Consider the following 15,000-nt stretch of genomic DNA (forward strand, 5'->3'; position numbering starts at 1 on the left):
GTCAGCCCGAGACTATAGTAGAAGACACTTGTCCCAGGTGCCATGCAGTGTGACTGAACCCAGAAGAACCACGAGGTTGGGAAGCAAGCTTCTTACCACACAGCCAAAATGCTGAATCAAATACATTTGTTAATAGAAATACAAGGATCTTGTCTACAATCACCAATATAGACACACCTAAGTACATGCATTCAACTAAATAATTAGAAGCATCCAAATAAAACTGTATTTGATGACATAGTGCTGCATATTTGGGGGAAAAAAGCTTTTAGTGCATTAAAGCATGTTATATTTAAGGTAACTTCACATAATAATCAACATGGCTGTGTGAGATGGTCTGTAATATATTATATCAAAAATACAACCATGATTATACACCAAGAATAGTTAACCACAAAAACTAGACAACGTGGAATAATAAGATACCAAAACCATACAACTGAAATTAAACTCAACATCAAAGAACTGGATAAAGAAATAAGAGAAATTTGAAAGGAAGAGAAATTTTGTAAATATTTGCATCTAACATAAACACCAAAACAAGCAGTAAAAAAAACAATATAGAGTAATTAGTATCAGCAACAACATCTGTTATAGCACACTTGATGTTACAATAATAAACCCAAACTATAATGCCAAATGAACATTAAACATTTGTTTAAAAGCACCTGCTAAAAACCAGACAGAATGAAAAAATATCTTAACATCTTTCTTCCATCAAATACAAAAAAAAAAAAAAATGGAAATGTAAGAATTTGAAAGCCTCAAAGCACCTAAAACCAGTGGCAGACTGGGTCCAAAAATATTGGTTGCCAGGAGACTTGACAACCGATGTTGGTGTGTTTACGTCCCCGTAAGTTAGCGATTCAGCAAAAGAGACCGATAGAATAAGTACTGGGCTTACAAAGAATAAGTCCTGGGATCGATTTCCTTGACTAAGACCGTTTAAGGCAGTGCTCCTGCATGGCCACAGTCAAATAACTGAAACAAGTACATCTACTTACCAATCAAATGAGTCTTATTTTTTTTTTCGTAGTATTTAAATGTACCTATTCATAGATAACTATCTTTTTATTTATCTATATCTAACAATCGATTTATCTACCTGCAACTACAATGCTATCATTTAATTCTTTTTTTGTTAAAAGTATTCTTTTCAACTGTCTACAAACACATCCAAGCTGAAATAATGCATTCTTCCAGGAGTGAATAAAAAATTCTCAAACTTGAGAGGATGGGCCCCCATATAGATTCTAATGGCACAGGGGCCCACTTGCCATCAGGCAAGCTGGCAACCTAGCCAGTCTGCCACTGCCTAAAACCTTTTGGGGCCTAAAGGAATCCCTGCACCCACCAACATCCACAACTACCTCCACCAAGAAGGTACCAGTAAGCTTCTTTACAACCTTGTTTTGAAGGGGGTTTGAAGATTTCCTGTTCCTAGATTGAGTTCAAATAATCTTCAAGATAAGATGTTATAAGTTAATCAATGCTCCATGCCTGACTTTCAGTATTGGTCTATTCCTTCTGTAAGTCTCAGAATCTGGAACCTGGGCAAAATTATAATATTTCTAAAACCTAACGAAACCCCAAGTGAAGTAACATTATACAGCCACATCACCTTGCTATTCGGGTTGATCACTAATCTGCAAACCCTTCACACCTCATAACATAACAACAAGGATTCAGATAAGTTCACTCAACCACCGTGTCATTCACAAACCTCACATGGAGAATACACTATAGCTTCAGCAAGGTTCTCCACTTCATTTCTTATTATCCATTAACACGAAAAATACTCAACATTACCATAACCCTCATTGCACTGATTAAATGTTTGATGGTGATGTAATATGTAAATCAGCTCTCGCAATCTCTTTCTATTGGCCTGTGAAAATAAAATGTGCATACTATATCATTTGAAATGTGGAGAAGTCTGGAAAATACCCCACAGTTGAAAGCAAATTAACTCGGTTCCTGTGTACCCAATGCATAGAACATAGTATATTTGGTTCCCATAGAATAAGTATTAAGAACACCACAAACTGCTGCTAAGCAAACTACCTGTCAGGCCACAAGAGCCTTTGTATCGTACAAGAACACCACTTTCAGACCCTGCAGTTTCCAGAATGGAGTACCACAAGGATCCATCCTCTCACCTACTCTCTTTGACCTATACCAACATGACTTTTAGTGTTTTATTCCCTTTATGGTTTGTGTTTATAATTTCAAGAAGCCATGTACAACCTTCTCTAGGAACAGCGGTATTTTATTTATCTAGTTAGCTTTGTTGTTGTATTGATAGTGTCCAATGACCCTGTGAGAGGCAGAGAAAGAGAGAAAGAGAGAGAGAGAGAGAAAGAGAGAGAAAGAGAGAGAGAAAGAAAGATAGAGAGAGAGAAAGAGAGAGAGAGAGAGAAGCAATATTACTCGGGAGCAAGTAATATTTCATACATGTGTTTTATCATGTGGCCCTCTCCCACTTCGAAATGGTACTATGTGGCCCCCAGTTGAGGAAAAATTGCCCATCCCTGCTCTAGACTGACTAACTAGACAGACAGACACACACAAGCACACACACACACAGGTTCAGTCTTGGCTGTGTGGTTAAGCTTGCTTCCCAACCGTATGCTTTTGGGTTCAGTCTCACTGTGCAAACACATTGAGCAAGTGTCTTCTACTACAGCCCCAGACGTACCAAACCACATGGGAGAGGATTTGCTGGATGGAAACTGAAAGAAACTTGCTGAGTATGTTTGTACTCTTGTCTTGAAAATGTTGTAAGTGATCATATCCATCATTCAAGTGCTGTTACTTATTTCCTGTTTTCTGTAAGAAAAAAAGAAATGTTTAGCCATGAGGAAATATTACCTCGCTTGGCAACAGGTGAAGGTTGACAACAGGAAGGGCGTCTGGCTGTAGAAAATCTACCTCAAATTCCGTCTGACCCATGCAGGCATGGAAAAGTGGACGTTAAGACGATAAAATACATCATTGATATACTCACATACGATCTTACATAATTAACACAGAACTACATTGTAGCAGCGCCTTAATTGTCTCAAGGTTATTGATGAAGATACGACATGAATGAAAAGATGACGACATATTGCGTGAATATGTGTATAGTCCACCGTGTGTGTTTATTTGCATTGAGCGTGTGTAAATGTGTACGTGTTAGTGTTAATTATAAAAGTATGTACTGCGTGTTTTTGGTTTGTTTTTTGTTTTTGTTTTTATCCTGTCAAATATCTATGTGTGAGTGTTACTTTGTATTGTGTGTGTGTTTGCGACATGTGTTTATTTGTGAAAGATAATGTATGTACGATTCTGATGTATGTCAAAGAGCGAAAGTGTGCGTACGTGAGAGAGACTGTGTGCGCGTGTGTTACTGTTTCTTTTTTTTTTTTTTTTCGGAAATCACAGTAAAAGTTGCTATCAATCAAATGTCGCCGCGCAAACTGATGACGTCATCGAGTCTCGATTTTTCTTTTTGTTTTTTCGCCTCCTCCTCCTGCCACCTGCATATTCTATAACCGATGCAACAGTTGGATTGAAACGATAGAGAGAGTAGGAGATAAACAGCAAGAGCGAGAGAGTAGGAGGTAGATTGTTAGGGGGAGAGAGAGAGAGACAGACAGATAAAGAGAGAGAGAGAAAGAGTATTGAAGAGAAAAATGAGGGAAAATGTTACGGTTTGGAATAAATTTTTGTAAATACATGTTATATGCAGAAAAGAGCAATGAAAGCCACAACATTGTTGAATAAATACTGAAGTAATTTTATTTACGATTTCCGAGTGTGAACTATATCAGAGATTACGAGTGAAGGTTTATGTGAGTGAGAGAGACAGATAATGCGAGAAGGAAACTGAAAGAAGCCCGTCATGTATATATATATACATATATATATATGTGTATTTCGTGTGCAAGAGTACAATGAAATAATTTAACAAAAACTATATAAATTAATAAAGGACTGAACCAGTGCGTGTGTTTATTACCGGCATAATGCCTCTCCCAAGGTTTAATTATGTGTGTGTGTGTGTGTGTGAGAATGTACGAAAAAAAACAACAGTCGAGGACAGGTGGTGTAAACAACAAAAGGATGTATTAGTTTGGCGCTCGGGAATACAGAAAGTCTTTAACGTTTCGGGCTACGCTCTTCAACAGAAAGAATACGGAGAAAACAAGGAGAAAAACACGGAGAAAAAAACTGAATGGTGTTTGGTCAACGGGATATATATATATATTTGTGTGTTTGTCACAGCCACCATCGCTTGACAACCGATGTTGGTGTGTTTACGTCCCCGTAAGTTAGCGATTCAGCAAAAGAGACCGATAGAATAAGTACTGGGCTTACAAAGAATAAGTCCTGGGATCGATTTCCTTGACTAAAACCGTTTAAGGTGGTGCTCCTGCATGGCCACAGTCAAATAACTGAAACAAGTATATCTACTTTATTTCATTAATTAGCCATATAGGCTTTACACAGAATGGCTGTAGCTAGGGCTGGACAAAGACAAAATGTCGAATGAAAGGATGATACATATGAAAAATGAGAGGGGCGCCGACGCCCACAGATCAGCAACCCCTCGAATACATTTGTTCAAGATAAATAAATATATTTATAATCACATTCATAGATAAAAATCTTTTTATTTATCTATATCTAACAATCGATTTATCTACCTACAAATCTATCCGTCTCTCTTTCTCTCTCTCAGAAATTACTTTTAAACTGCATCGTATCGATGATCTTGAAACAAATATCTGAATTTAGCCAGCTATCTAACGTCCTTTTGTTTTTTGGTTTTCAATCTCGAATTCTCTTCCTCATTTACACATAATTTTCTCTCTATGACCCTCATACTATCTTCTCTCTCTCTCTCTCTTGTACCCATCTCCCCTATTTCTGCAACAAGACGTTTTTATTTTAATTCAGTTATAAACTTCATTGAACAGAGTAGTATACCATTTAATTACAGAGACAATTTCTCCATTCATTCTTTATACACACACACAGTTTTTTTTCCTTTTTCTCCATCTCTCTGGCTTATATAGATCTATTTATTTGCCTGACAAGACAAATGTTTTGAAATACTGTTTAGGATTCAGTGAAGAATCGTTAACCAAATTTTGGCAAAATATCAAATGCTACAGAATAAACATCCCGAGGTGATGAACTTTTAAGTGATAATGCACGAGGGGAGTGATAATTTTTAAACAAGGGTTTAGGGTGAGGTCAGACAACTGACGCAGCATCATTATCACCAATATCGATATATATACCACCACCATCATTCATATCAACTACCCACCACCACTACTATCAATAAAAGGAACTTCCACGCGGTCGTTCGCCGTGCTACACATAAAAGATAAATGTCCCTCAAAACACAGCCTACCGTCTTAAATACGCCTATATTAGAATGTAACCCTTGATACAGAGGAAGATGAGATAATCACAGTTGAAACATTTTTGGTCTTGGGGATGAACAACGGCATATTTTGAAATTGTTGTAGTGTTAGATACAGTAAGAGTTTCACAACTAGCATCAAAGAGGAAGTAGGGATCTTTTTCGTTTTCTTCCAACTACTTGTAGAATTTTCAATTCTCAATAGACTTTTTTTTTTTTTCAAATTCTCCGCGACGAATATCGCGGTCACTTTTTTCGTAACATTAAGAAGTTAGAAGTATTCAAAGTTACGTATTTTTTAGCCAATGAAACAAGCCGTGTCCTCGCAAGCAGAAATCGAAACTTGCCAGAGCAGGCTGGTTTATTCTTAACATAATGTTCCGTTTTTCAGTGATGGCAGTTGTATGTTCAACTGTGTTCCATGTTAAAAATCAGGGCCTTTCCCACCAAGTGAACATTTTCTGCGGTTCCAATGGATTCCTGGCAGTTTTAAGAACTAAATTGACACAAAGCCAGCTGTCTTCTTGACGAGAACTCACTTTAGATTCTCTTACGTAGAGGAATCGGTAAATTTTCAAGCTTGGGTGAACCCGAAGCTATAGTAGAAGACAAGATGTCTTGCAGTGGGACTGAACCCGAAACTTCTTACCACACAGTCACGGCAAAAACACCCTGCAGACTGTGATAATAAAAATACAAATAAAATTTCAAAATTTATTATTTCTATGTGACCCGAAAGACCAGGGCCCTGTGGTTGGAGGCCCCTGTTACCGAAACTATGATAAGAATCGTTATCCTTTCAGACCGATATATCGTGTGATACTAAAGAGATGGGACACAATTTGTCCTTCATTCAAATAACTATACAGTTTGTCTGTGATGGTGATCCAGCGCCTAAACGACTGGAAAAAAGAAACGGCAATTGTGGAACACATTTTTTTTTCGTTTTTTACAATAATCACAAAACTGAATAAAACAGAATTTGGAATCGTTAAAAAATAAATTTTAAAAAAAAACAAGATTATTTTCTGGATTATTGTCTTTTGAGCCTTGCAATCGATTAAGTCTTCGATCGTCACGAGGCGTCTTTTTCTTAAACGTGTATTAGCAGCTGTAAATGCCTGGATTTGAACAAGAAACATAGATATGTCACAATTTTGAATTGGGGGTGGGGGGAATCATGGAGAAAATTGTTGCATTTGTTTTAAATTCCATGATAATAAGTAATTAATTTAAGCAAGTCTCTTAAGAATGCTGAAGTTGTACACAATGGCATCACAACTCACACCACCATCTTGAGTAGAATACGACACAAGCATCTTATGGCTAAAAATAGCTTATTGTCATATTTTGCATTCTAGTATAAGACTATCTTTCCACAATTTTGACCCTGATGTTTTTGTGTTAAATTACTGGGCACTTCTTTAGAAGCGCACCTCTCCAAGAAAATGACGCCTAATTTCTAAAAAAAAAAAATTATGAAAATGGGAAATATAGCCAAAATAGGCCATCTTTCGGTACGATTACCTAAATATCGGCCTTTTCCGTAATAAGTGTTTTCGGCGATCTTTACCAAAGATCGCCCTATTCTGTAACACCCGCACCATCTTCACTACGGTGTTAGGGTTAGGGTTTTAGTGTCAGGGTTTAGGGACGGAATTCCCTAACGCAAACCCTAAAAACCAAACCCTAACCGTAAACCTAACCCTTACCCAAACTCTAAACCCTTCAAAATAAATCGCGCTCTCTGTATGTCTTTCGCTGTTATGACATCGTTTCCGTTTCTCTCCAACACTTTTTACAGAAAAGGCCGATATTTAGGTAATCGTACCGAAAGATCGCCAATTTGACAATGGTATATATTTGTTATAAACTGACTTCTAAGAAAAAGATTGTAAAACGGTCTTACAATTCGCAGACGATATTGTCCGGTCCCTTGTATCATTAATAATATCTGACTGGTAAAAGTAAGATATTGTCCGACATGTTTGTTAATATTCGCGAGTTCCCGTTTTCCGTATTTTATTTTTTAGTATAAAATATTTAAAAATAGATGAATCTTCCCAATTTGTTGCATGCTTCATTTATTTTGGATATATTTCCTCTTTTCGTAACTTTTTTAACAAGTTAGCGTCATTTTCTTGGAGAGGTGCACTTCTAAAGAAGCACCAATTACTGCTACACTTTAGTGCCCCCCCCCCTCTAACCGACCGTGTTTCTTCATATATTCTACAAAGGTTTATATATTTTAATGAAATTTTGCAGAAATATTTTTTTCGGGAGTGTGAATTATTCATGAATTATTTAATGTTGATATTTTTTAAATGTCTCGTAAAATAAAAAAACGATATCGGACAAAGTTATGGAAATTGGTGATAAAAATCAGGATGAGAGAAAAAAAAAGACAAAAAGAGAACAATTACCTAAAGCTCAGCATTGGTTTTCTTTTATCTTCCCCTAAATTTTATCATCATAGCTATAATCTACACTCTCACAAATTTATCTTTGAAAAACAAAAACTTCAAAAATAGGCACATTTTAAAGTAATTTATGAGAAAAGTATCGGGTAAAGAAGCACCATTATGGATACGAGAAGGAAGAAATATATCTTATCAAATAATAATAATTAAATAACACAATTATTGAAATTTTCTTGTGATATTTTCCATTTTCTTTTTATCTGAATTCCATATAAAAACTGTTTAATAGATATTTAATGAAGATAATGATACGTTTAAGTTGCATTCATAAACAAAAGTTGAACGACCTTCACTCAAGAGATCAAAAACATAATTACATTTGACCCGAAAATAAATATTCTTGAAAGCAAAATACTCACCAAAAACCAGAGGACGACATAAATTCAAACCATGTGGTGTCGGGTAGTGTAATGAATCCGGGGAAAATAATTGGAATAGCAAAGAAGAGATGTGATGACCTCGTAATGGAATAATCTACTAGTATTTTAAATTAGACACTAAACGTGTGAAGATTTGTAATCCCGTGGTTTCGAGTTTAGTACCTTGGGCGAATGTCTTCTACTGTACTACGTCTTTTCATCCCGATTTTATCACCAATTTCCGTAACATTGTCCGATATCGCTTTTATTTTTCAAGACATTTTTAAAACATCGACATTAAATAATCCACTCTCGAAAAAGTGTTTCTGCAAAATTTCATTAAAATATATAAATTTTTGTGGAAACAAAGTCAGATAGCTGGGGCACAGTAATTTAACACAAAAACATCAGAGTCAAAATTGTGGAAAGATAACCTTATAATAAGAATGCAAAATCTGACAATAAGGGTAAGTTATGATGCCACTGTGTACAACTTAAGCATTCTCAAGAGACTTGCTTGAATTAATTACTTATTATCATGGAATTTAAAACAAATGCAACAATTTTCTCCATGATTTTTTTCCTACTCATAACTGTGACAGCACTCCTCAGGAATGTAAGTTCGTTGTGATCCCTGAACAGTTTTTTAGTAGGAACCATAAAGAGAAATATGACTTGAGAGTAAATTTGGTGGACAGAAACTCTGGAAGACCATCGTGTACATGCCTACGTACGTACTTACGTACATATGAGTGGCTAATCGTTAGGCGGGCCGCAGTTTTCCCATGACTGGTTTACGTCTATATCCTTTTTCTTTCTTTTTTTTTTTTTTTTTCACTTTGGGGCTGAACAATTTTAAACCATCTCTTTTGCCGAACTGCTGACTTACAGGGACAAAAATAAACCAACACTGGTTGTCAATCGGTGTGGAGACAAACTCAAAGACATGCACATGCACATACACACACACACACACACACACGCACACACACGCACGCACATTTGTGTGCGTATGTATATATCCACGACGGGTTTCCACACAGTCTCCTCGTCTTCCTAATTTACTCACAAGGCAATGGTCAGCCCGGAGATGTAGCAGAAGACACTTGCCTAAGATGCCAATACTTCGTGGTTGTGAAGCAAACTTCTTAACCACACAGCTATACCTGTGCCTATAAGCCTTGTTAAAAATATTTTTTCAGAACATAAATACCTATTTCCCATCTTGGCACGGCGCCATTAAAAGGAATCATTAATACCCTTCTGCGTAATTACTGAACATAAACTTTATTGACTTCACAGTGACGTGGCTGTCTTAAAGGTATAAAACGGAAAAACAAATATGCAATTAAATAAAGCACGGCAGTTCTTTAATCTATACCGTTTGCTCTCCATCCTTGCCGCACATCTTCCTAATCTGTTAAGCTAATAGACAACAATGTCAACTTGTAAGAAATTCAGCTGGTTTTCGAAGAGCAGCAAACATTTGTTTAACTACTTATCGTTTCTCATCAATTCATTTCACAACCGAAAATATCAAAAGTAATTTTTGTGCAGATCACAGAGCGAAAATGCTATCTAAATTTACGTACGAGAGAGACATTTTGACTGTCTATTTGTCTGTCTGTCTGTTATTATTACTATGTACATCCCTCCTGACGTAAGCAATAGCAGTTTGTACGAACAACCTGCTAGCATAATGCTCCTTCGAATGTGGAGCGCATTACAGATGCAAGCATCTTAACAGTTATATAGGTCAAAGTGGAGATACAAGAAATGAGAACAAGATGCTTATATTAAGTTGACGATTTTTCGATTTTTTTTTTTTGTGCAACGGAGTTTTTAACACAGCAAGTCCATAAGAAATATTATCTTACAGTAAATATTTCAATATCTGGCTTATCGAGTGAGTGTACTCATTAAATATGACAGAGATGGCTATTCTAATCAAATACTCACCTCAATTACGTATACTAGGTTTTTAATAAACCGGGCAACTAATCGAATTAATTTAATATTTTATTCACTTTCTCCTTCAGCAGAAACGACGAATTCTCTCGTCCAAGCATGTGCTTGGCTACAAGTACGTACTATTGAAAAGACACAAAAAGGCTGGAATTCATCTGCCGCTCTCGCTATCCGCTATTGGAACCAATTTTCGTCTTTCCCTGATAGTTACTGTGTTTTTAACATCGCACATCCGTGAGAGATTCTATCTCAGGGCAACTATTGCAGTAACTGGACTGTAGACATTGTATTTACATTAAGTATACTGTATAGAATGCAATTTTTATATATTTTTCGCTACATATAGGGGACCGACCGACAGGTCATGTAAATCACAAAGGTTCATACGCTTAGTTGAAAGTAATTACTTTGGGTTACTTGGGGTTGATAAATTTACTGTGCGATTCTTTGGTAACGAGGCCGAGGTACCGATTGACGAACCAAGACGTTGATCGTTTCTATGTTGTCACTGGTACTAAGTTGTACTCATGGTTAATATGAGCAACTCTTAATGTCTCCACCTTCCAGACTGAAAGTAGAACCACCAAAATAAAACCAGATTGGGAAAAAGATAAATAATGCTAAAGAAAAATTGAGAAGCTCTGAAAAACGTTTTTGAGTATCAGTGGAGAAAAGGTTGAGTAGCACTTAAAAAAGAGTTGAGTAGCCTTGGGAAAAGATGGTTAAATAACAGTAAGAAAAACGGTTGAGTAACAAGGGAATAAAGTTAAATAACACTCGAAAACGAGTTGAAAGGCCGTGTGAAAGGAGTTAAATGTACCATGGATAGGTAAGTAGATGAAACGATGATCAACCAACCAAGACATGAGTTGTGACTAAGTTCTGTCGACTGTCTTGAGCTGGAATCTTCAAAACGTCAGTCTCATCCAACTGAAATGAAAATGAAAATAATGGCGAAGAAAGTGTATGATAATGAACGGAAAGGACAAAAAAAGAAATTTTTTATCCAGAGTCGTTATGATTTCGGCGCTTGGAAAATATTGCTCTCCTTCGTCTTACAAGTGACAGAGTAAAAAAGAAAAAGGAAAAAAAAAAAAACGAATTCAAGTCGGTCGACTGAAAATGTTGCACGACAAAGGTATAAGAATGGTAGGAAAAACATGAACGAACAGATACAGAATATTAAGAAAAATATCTTTTGAATAGAAAAACAAGGAGGGTGCTAGCCTAATACGTATATACATGTGTGTGTGTGTGTAAGTAATATGTACATTCACATATTACATATATATTTACATACGCACACATCTATATGTATGCAGACGATAGGTTAGAGGTAGATGCGTTCAGTATAGAAAACACGAAATAATTTTCTATACTGTAGTATATATGTGTGCATTTCTATGTCAAGCGTAATCATAATTATCTCCATCACTATCTCCGTTTGTATGTGTGTATGTATATATATATATATACACATATATATATATATATACATACATGCATGCATACATACATACATACGTATACACACACACACTGAGATAGACGTACATTTGTGTGGCATGTGAGTGTATATATATACATATATACATTCAGATACTCTCTCTCTCTTTTCCAGTCCCCCCCTCTCTCTCTCTCTCTCTCTCTCTCTCGCTTCCCCATACCTTCCTCTCTTTCCCATATTCCTTTCTGTAACAATGGCTGTGTGCCAACTTAGAATTCGATTTTTTTTTCCTGTGATTAAATGGACAAACACCCCTCCTCCCGCACAAAAAAAAAATGTTGAAGTTTCCAATTGGGATCATATTGTATCCGCAACTCATTAATGCAATAAAGTGGAAATAATGTGATAAATCTATACTTCGTCACAATTGATAGGAATTCTGTCGAAAAGAAGAAGGAAAAAAAAAAAGCCATGGTCTGATATTTATATTTTACTTTTCACAGTTTAGCACATTCTGCTTTCATACTCATTTTCTCTTTCTCCCCGTCTCTCTTGTGCATGTGTATATATATAATTTATATGTGGAGGCGCAATGGCCCAGTGGTTAGGGCAGCAGACTCGCGGTTTCGATTCCCAAACCGGCGTTATGAGTGTTTATTGAGTGAAAACCTTTAAATCTCCACGAGGCTTCGGCAGGAGGTGGTGGCGAACCCTGCTGTACTCTCTCATTGCAACTTTTTCTCACTCTTTCTTCCTGTTTCTCTTGTACCTGTAATTCAAAGGGGACCAACCTTGTCACACTCTGTGTCACGCTGAATCTCCCCGAGAACTACGTTAAGGGCACACGTGTCTGTGGAGTGCTCAGCCACTTGCACGTTAATTTCACGAGCAGGCTGTTCCGTTGAACGGATCGACTGGAACCCTTGTCGTCGTAACCGATGGAGTACCACGAGTACACACACACACACACACACACACACACACACACACACACACACACACACACACACACACACACACATATATATATATATATATATATATATATATATATATATATATATAAAGATTATTTGCCAAAATAATGTGGTAGTCCCGGCTGGGATGAACATTACTGTTGTTAGCCCCATATATGCGGATGTATTTAAAGTATTAATGTTAAGTTTGTCTATGCATATATTAATGTTTTTATGACAAGTTTTATTATACAAACAATTTAACAGTGTATAATTATATCCTTACTAGAGTAGAGAACGATAGGTTACCTAAATACTTGTTTTACGGGGCGCGGTGGGGAGTTGCGAATGGTTAACGTCTGAGATATAAATGTTAAGAAAGGTTTTAGGGATGCTGTCGAAAACAATCTTAAAGCTCTTAGTGTAGACGTTGAATACTGGGAGCAGATGACAGAAAATCGATCGGTTTAGAAAGAAGTGATATACGATGTTTGTAAAGCATTTGAAGCACGAAGGATTAAACAATCTATTTTGAAACAAGACCTAACTTCAATCGAGGACACGTTTCTTCCTAAAATGTTTGTAACATCTGCAGTAGAATCTGTTTGTCCCAAGTCAGACTTGCTGTTGTTAGTTGTAAGATCACACGACGGTTTTTATTAATTGAAAGATTGCCTTTTCTTTTTGTGAAGGAAGGGCAACCAACCACCAGGTATGTAGGTATGTACGTGCGTATAGATGTCATAGGTTTTGTTTTCTGATTTTTACTTGTGTGGTCTGGAAGAAGGGGGCAGCGTCCACGGCCTTCGTAGGTCGTTCTAGACAGGTAAGATTTATACCATTAACACCTTTCTTAAAGCGTTGCATATCAACACCTGCAACAAAGATATTAGTAAGGATGGAATTCCAGGGGCATGGCGTTCAAGGAAGGATTGGATGTAATGATTAGTGCAGAGTTTACGTGAAGGAAAGGTTGACCACGTCGAGAATGGTGAAAGGAAGAACGACAAATGAGTGGGAAATGCCTGAGCTGGGAGTGGAGACATGAGTGTAACTCACGTACAATAGCTTTTGCGACTTGACGCACCTATACTGAAGGAAATACACACATGTAAGCGCATGTAAGCACACATTATCATCACCATCATCATCATTTAACGTCCAATTTTTATGCTTGCATGGGTCAGACGGAATTTGTTGAAGTAGATTTTCTACGGCCGGATGCCCTTGCTGTTACCAAACCCACACCTGTTTCCAAGTAAGGTAATATTTCACCAGAGCCAGACATTTTTTTTTTCAAGGAAGACTGTAAATGTACAGCATCTCTTGTATGACTCTTGTAAAACTCGTTTACAACCGTCACATGACGTCAGAGCAAGAGTACACACAGACACAGGCATACGTGTGTGTGCGCCTCTGTGCGTGTGTGTGTGTGTGGCCCATTAATTATCATTACCCCCAGATCCATTCTGACCCGGAACGGTAATTCCCATAAGGGTCCCATTTTGGGGTGAAATAAATTTCCCAGAAGTTGAAGGAGTTCCCGTTATTATTGACAGAACTCTGAGGAAGTTAGCTCTTGCAGAAGAAGGATTCTCTTATATGAAAAAAAAAAAACTTGCAGTCAAAACAGTATCCGCCATCTTGCAATGCTTGTCACATTCTGCAATCATGGCTTCCGAACGCAAAACTGGTGTTAATGTCAAAGATGCTGACCAACATCAATTCACAAAAGCATTGGGTGCTTTCTTTTAAAAGATCTGATACAATGAAAATTCCAGATTGGGTTGAGATTGTAAAACTAGGAAGGTACAACGAATTAGCTCTTACAGTCAAGACTGGTTTTATACATGGGCTGCTTCAGTTTGCTGACATTTTTTTAATACTAAATATCCCGTTGGTGTTGGAGTATTGGAGGACGCTAAGGAATTGGTACATTGGTCATTTTTGTCCTGTTTCAGCTTCCATTGCCCGTTTTGTTTTGCAGACTGTGGAAAACTTCAAGTTTGTCCAGAAAGATCCAAATGGTGGTCACCGTTTAACTTCTCTTGAACGTCGGGATTTAGAGCGAATTGCTTCCCAGATAAAGTGCAACCAGCTTTACCACTGGTAATGTTACTCATGAGAAATAAAAAATACAAACGTGGAACCTACTATGGCGGCCGAGAGAGTGGCAAAAGTGTTGTACAAGCTTTTGCCACTTAAATCCCATGACGTTTAGAACTCTCTCTATAGTTTTTAGACGGCTATCATCTGACAACATGAGTCAAGCATCATGTATGGTGAGCTTATTTTAGTTCTCCTCTAACCAAAACCAAGTCTAAATCCAAATTAAAAGTGTTGTGTGTGTATAATACGCTTGCTCATATTT

At 37.0% G+C, this 15,000-nt stretch overlaps 1 protein-coding gene, 1 long non-coding RNA gene and 1 pseudogene across 2 annotated transcripts in view; 2 read left to right on the plus strand and 1 right to left on the minus strand.

Annotated features, from left to right (window-relative positions):
* Positions 1-15,000, plus strand: part of LOC106873569 (uncharacterized) — a 49,679-nt gene that overhangs the window by 4,575 nt on the left and 30,104 nt on the right. The window lies entirely within an intron of this gene.
* Positions 4,550-12,630, minus strand: LOC149131842 (uncharacterized). The gene is made up of 2 exons (XR_016237406.1): positions 8,259-12,630; positions 4,550-6,540 (listed from the first exon to the last, which is right to left on the minus strand). It is a non-coding gene; the product is annotated as an uncharacterized LOC149131842 (long non-coding RNA).
* LOC149131843 (small ribosomal subunit protein eS19 pseudogene) lies at positions 12,852-14,761 on the plus strand (annotated as a pseudogene).

This window comes from Octopus bimaculoides, chromosome 19, assembly GCF_046866305.1.
Source record: "Octopus bimaculoides isolate indiv1 chromosome 19, ASM4686630v1, whole genome shotgun sequence".
NCBI lineage: Eukaryota > Metazoa > Mollusca > Cephalopoda > Octopoda > Octopodidae > Octopus > Octopus bimaculoides.